Source organism: Hydractinia symbiolongicarpus, chromosome 11, assembly GCF_029227915.1.
Source record: "Hydractinia symbiolongicarpus strain clone_291-10 chromosome 11, HSymV2.1, whole genome shotgun sequence".
Classification (NCBI taxonomy): Eukaryota; Metazoa; Cnidaria; class Hydrozoa; order Anthoathecata; family Hydractiniidae; genus Hydractinia; species Hydractinia symbiolongicarpus.
The window spans coordinates 9,918,009-9,924,690 of record NC_079885.1 but is presented as its reverse complement, the minus strand read 5'-3'; positions in this window follow the sequence as shown (position 1 = coordinate 9,924,690).

The window sequence follows — 6,682 nt, the reverse complement described above, 5'->3', positions numbered from 1 at the left end:
TTCTTCTTGTGGCATAAATTATTTTTGAAGTTTTTTGGTTTAGCCATCTTGTTTAAAAAGCTTTTTGCCTCGAAACTTTTAAATTTAGTTTTTAAAAAATGATTTACTTAGAATCAGTTCAAGAAACAAGGTACGCAATTAATTCCTGATGATGCAACAAAACAAGCACTTGTCTTGCAAAGAATGTACGAGGTGAGTTCTCAACATTTTATTGACATATGTAATAAAACGTTAAACATCGAGGCATTTAATTTTTAGGTCTTTAGATATGTATACTATTTTTTATAAACAGCTCTATGTCTTAATCGCATCAATATTTCATAAAATGCTGGCATCAGTAAGTAAGTAAGTAACAGGAAGTTTTAACGTCCTTGGGGATTCCATCCTAACGGTTGGCCCTTCCTGTCCTCCAACTGTAACTATGTTACATTACCGCTGCAGATACGTATAGCATTGCTCTAACTTGCTTGCCTGCTACACAAGCCGGTTAGCGGTCAGTAGATGGCACAAGATGGGCTGACAAAACTACATTTAAAGTGCTCCGGAACGTCAACGTTTAGTCGAGTTGCTATGGGATTCGCTTTGTAATCACGAGGTATATTGTTCAATCCCCGGCGCGGGCGTGTTTAGCAAGTGCTACTACAGCTACGGTTCAGCCCAAGCCATGCGAGGGTAAGCGATGTATATGTAATCTATGCATTTAGAACACAAAACTGGAATGGGTGTTTTGAAATTATAATAATAGTAATAATAAAAATAATAATAATAATAATAATTTTGACATTAGTACCATATTCGTTTTATTTTCAAGCACAAGTTCATTCATTCGTTCATTCCCCAAGTTACTTGAATAATTAACTCATGGAATTAACTTACATAGGGGACTCTACGGACTTGATTTTTACATATACTAGTCTGTAAAATGCCACATTGATTCCTCATAGACCTACTTCTGTATCCATTTTTATTCTGCGAAATATACCGAATAAGATGATAACTAGATTAATTATGAGAACTTTTTAGTTTGCAGTTAAGTAGTGCAGATATGGTTTGTTTACTTGCATTATTTTCAAAATTAGTTTGTCATACATATAATTAGTAACATTCGATATTAATATGGGATGTATCTGCTAGACATTCTCCAGTTATTGAATATACCTTTTTTCAAACAACACCACGTTTACTTTCTCTCGTGTATAATTTAAAAATTGTTCTTTTAAAAAGCAACAAAATGATTACTCGAACGATTCTGACATACTGCCTAGAAAGACAAAATTGTAAAATTTTGTCCATAATTATTTTTTGTGGTCTAAAACAATTTTTTTTTGTTTTACATTTTCTTAAATCTACACTATGAAAGAATTGCAGAATAAATGCTTGATAATAAAGATTTCCTATTGACAGTCGATAAGACATATAGGGAGTAGTGACAGATGGAGGGTGACGGTTACATAATCACAACAGCCAATAGTAAAAATATTAATTTTAAATAACATTGCACGCAACAACTGTTAAAAATGCTTCTTTAATTAATAATAATAATAATAATGGTATATTTCGGGCATATCCATATTTTACAATGGCTCTTCATCCCTAATTAAAAACAGCTATTTATAATAAAAATTAAAGAAAATTTTAAAAAGCGTAATATATATTTCAGTATAAACATTAATCAACTAAAATTAGACTCGAAATGGACATGAGAATAGAGTAGATAGGACTAGTGGAGAAATGGCTAGAGGCATGGTGGGATGCGATAGCATGGAATCGATTGGTGAGAAAACGTAGGGACAAGGCAAAATCAACAAATAAACAGATTATATATTAAAGAAATACTATAGTATTAGTTATGTAATCAAATAAAGTCAGAGACTAAAATGGACTTGGAATAGAACGAGTAGAACAAGCGAAGAGAACAAAAAACAGCCTGGGGGAAATAGTAACTTGATTGGCTGGAGCTATGCGCATACTGAGGACATACTGGGTAGAATCGAGGCTGTTGTTGGAATATATAAGAACAGGACAAAATCAACTAATAAACATGCAATCGTAAAGTCGTAAATAAAAGTGAACAGTGTGTGTATATATTGAATGTAATATTTTCTATAATAATAAAAAAAAAAAAAAAAAAAAAAAAAAAAACTAATGTTTATTTATATATTTTGCAAGAGCTCTATCTGATAAATAACATTTAGCTCCGTAAACAAATTTTTTATAAACCACTTCTTTTCGTAGATTGGTGGGAAGATCGTTCAGTTGTCGACTACTTCTTCCAATAAAAGTTTTATCCGATGCGTTAACTTTGAATTCGGACACATATCTTTCAGAACTTCTTGTCGTTCTTTCTGTTTTCTTCATTTCCAGCCCTTTCAGGTATGTGGGAAATTCTGTTTCGTGCAAAGATTTGTGAGCGAGTTTCAACATGTTCAAGTTAATTCTCTCTTTGGAGGGCAACCATTTCAAATTCAAAATATCTGCTGTGGTACAGTAGTGCGCTGTAACAAAGGCTGCCGCACATCTTAAAACTTTGTTGATACGGTTAAGTTTGTAATCTGGTGCGTTGGAAAACACCACATTGCAGTAGTCAAGTCTAGAGAGTAACAGTGTCTCCGCTAACTGTTTACGTAAGTACTGAGGAGCTGAATGTTTCAATTTGCGCAATACAGAAAGCTTACAGTAAGTAGATTTCAAAAGCTGGTTTAAATGAGTGTCCCAGGATAAATGTTCATCAAAATGCACACCAAGTAACTTATAACTTGCAACTCTTTCAATAAGTTTATCACAATGTTTAATATTGAAGGTTACATGTGTGTCATCATCTAACTTATGTGTTTGTGACATTCTGCTTCCCGAAAACAGCATGATTTTAGTCTTGCCTTGGTTGAAAGCAAGGTTGTTGTTGGAAGACCAGTCACACAAGTTGTCCAAACGTTGTGTGAGTTGTTCAATGGCATTCGGCAATTCGTTTTGTTTACAGTGATCATAGCAAGATGTGTCGTCAGCGAATTGAACGGTCTCCATCGATGATGAACAGTCATCGATTTGAACGTACTGCAATCGATTGTTGAGGTAGGAAAACATCCATAGAACAGCTGGTTTAGAAAAGCCAAGATGATACAGCTTAGTTATGATAGTTTTGAAATCAACTGTATCAAATGCCTTGGAATAATCTAAAAACATTGCTAGTGTCACTTCACCCTTTTCCATGGCTTTTATAATATCATCGCGTATTTTCAGCAGTAAGGTGGTAGTCGAGTGATGCTTTCTAAATCCGGACATGGTGTCTTTGAGTACATTCTCAGATGAGATGTATTCACATATTTGGTTTGCGATACACCTTTCGTACACTTTAGACAAGGTCGGCAAAACTGAAACAGGTCGATACTGATCTGGAGAAGTAGCATTGTCACATTTTGGAATTGGAGAAACCTTTCCGATTTTCCATTGCGTATGAAATTTTTGCTCATCAATACCAGAATTAATAACATGTGTTAAAGGTGAAATGAGATATTCTAATACAGGTTTTATAAGAGCAACTGGTATATTATCGAATCCAGCGGAACAATCCATGCGAAGCGATTTCAGTTCTGTTTCAACTTCCGCATAGGTCACATGTCTAAAATACAACTCTGAACGGTCATTGCGTAGTTGGAAATTGTTAATATGATTCAATAAGTCATCTTGTGTAGTTGGAACAGCGTTCAAAATTCTATTCGCGGTTGATATATAGTGATCATTCAGCGTGGTTGGATCCAGGCAAATTTTATCTTTCTTCGGATTCAGAATACGGTGAATAAACTTCCACACATCTGCAGGTCTTTTTGAGCTTAGAGCTTTCTTGAAAAACGTTTTCCTAGTGTGCTTGATCGTACGTTTCAGGTTATTTCGAATATCTCTGAAATTATCCCAGTCACTATCAGATTGTGTCAGGTGAGCTTTGTGACGCAATTCTCTACATTTGCTTTGCATATCATTAATGCGGAGATCTTTTAGCCATGGTGCTGGAGGTCTGGTAACTTTGATTCGTTTCAATGGTGCATGTCGTTCTATACATGAAGATATTAATTCATTGAGAATATCTAGTTTATCATCTGCAGGTTCTGAAGAATAAACAACACTCAATGGTAATTGCGAAAAGTCAGTGACATAATCATTTAAAATGTAATTCTTGTAATCACGTATATATTTAAAACGAGGCTGAAATCTTGTAACTCTTGTGTTGATACAGGCATATATAGCATCATGATCACTTATTTCTGGTGTTGGAGTAACATCACAAAGTTTTACTTTACATTGAGCGTTTGTTATAAAATGGTCAATTAGCGTAGTCCCTCTTCTGGTTGGCTTCGTAACATGTTGTACTAAGTTATGAGAGTCAAGAATGTCGTTGTACACTGTTGTGATCTGTGAATTCTCCAACAAGTTGATGTTCATATCACCAGTAATAACAATGTGACCTCTCCACTGAGACACGACCTTATCTAATATAATATCCACTTTACTGAGCCATTCAGCTTTGCTTGCATCGTCAAAGTTCGGTTGATAAAAAACACCCAACAGAATTTTGCTATGTCTATTGCGACCATTTATCTCTATCCATATGTGTTCAAGTTCGTTATGTAAAGTTGTGATGTCATTTCGTAATTTAAAGTCAATATCATCTTTAACATACGCTGCCACACCACCTCCTCGCCTTTCTTCCCGGTTTTTATAGACTAGCTTGAAACCTGGTAATTCAACATATTCGCTAATGTGTTTATTATTTTTCAACCAAGTTTCAGACATTGTCATTATATCGAAGTTATATGTATGGGCAAATACTTGAAATTCTGCGAAAGAAGATATCAAGGATTGAGTGTTCAAATGAGATATTTTTAACAAATGTTTGTTTTTGTTCAGCGCTTCAAGATGGTAGTCAGTCATTGATACGTCGTTCTCACTTTCTACATAGGATGTATTTAGTGAAACATTGAGAAACGGGAGAACAGTATGAAGACATCGATCACACATTGTTTCGTACGGTACTCGAGAATTCGTAACCAAGTGTTGTTTTTTTTGGCATACTGCATGTGAAACATCGAGGCATTGACTACATAATAGACGTTTTTGGTTACATCTCACTACTTTAGAACAAGTACTGCATTTAGGAGCGACGAAACCAGGTCCTGGATTAACTTCAATATCACCATCAAGAATAAGATTAAACGTGGCACTGCAATTTGAATAATACAATACCCGTGATTTCCCTCTTTTAAGATGTCTCGCTTGCGTATTTTTTGGTAACGACGGTAATGAAGTTTCATAATGTACTTGTTGATCACTGGAACTAATTACGAATGTTGTTAAAATTAATGTGTAAAATAGAATTTTTCTCATATCACCTGGTTTCTATTAGATGGAATGTAGGAAGCTGGTGTAGAAAATTCTCCCGCAATCAATTTTCAGAGCAACGACTTATTTTGTAAATTCCTTCCAAATTATTAGTCAATTCACAAAATGTCTTATTGGTTATCATGTATCAATAACAAAATAAATCTGTGTTAAAATCTGTAACAAATATGAGTAAAATCTTGGTTTATCATAACTTTATCAATAACTTTTATCAACAATCAACAAACACGTCCGTTCTCAACGGATCACTGTCTTTTTCACTTTAATTACTCATGCAACTAAACTATAGCTACAAAAAAATACCGTACCTTCCCCTTCCCCTCAAAGTCAGTGTTCTTACCTTACAGGTTCTTGATGTAGTACTGTTAGCATTACCTTAGCATATTTTATCTCCCATATTAATTTTTGGGGAAGGGAAACGTTATCTAAAATCCCCAATATATTTTTGCAGGTTTGAAGCTAGCTTAGCTGGCTACTTGCTCTTTTGTCTGTTGCTATGTGGACTACTAGCATACAAGTTTTACTTTTTGAACTAGTCAGACCAATATAAAGTGCCACTAAGTCTTAGTAATCTGTGCGTTAAGTATTAGTTCTTAATTTACTTGAAAACAGTAAAAAAATGTATTCACATCATGCTGAGAACGTCGCTACGTTAGGTTTATCTAGCTAAAATATACCAAAAGTTATACTCTTAAAATTTCCAGTATTCTATATTGTTTTGTCACACTACTACTACCAATACCCTCTTTATAACTGTGTAACTATGATTTTATGAAACTGCCAGTTAAAAGCTGCAAAAGTCAACATTTTGTTGATAAATTCTTCAAACTTGCATGTAAACAACATCCTAAAATTTGCTCACTAACCTCGTTTTTATGTTATTCTGACAGGCGTATTTTGCGGAACAAAAACGGATATGCAATTAAGGCTATTAGCCGGAAAATCATTAATTCTTGTTGCGACCTTAAGAATTCACAGGAAAGAAATTTACTATATAGGGTGCGGAAACCTGCGACGTATGCCTCATGGCAAAAAAACAGAATATTGTCGGCAAAACATAGAGTAACACGTTTTGTTTACTTAGCGCATTGCTTTTTAAAATTTTTGTTTTTTGCTTTTTAGAGTGAAAATATTTTTGACAAAGCTATAAGAGACATCATGTACTACCATTTTACTACAAAGAAAGAGGATATCGATGAAGAGCATTTGAAAAAGAAGCGTGAAGAATTAGCGAAAGAGTTGGAAATATGGGAGAAGTATTTAGAGGGTAATTTTATCGCTGGTCCTGATT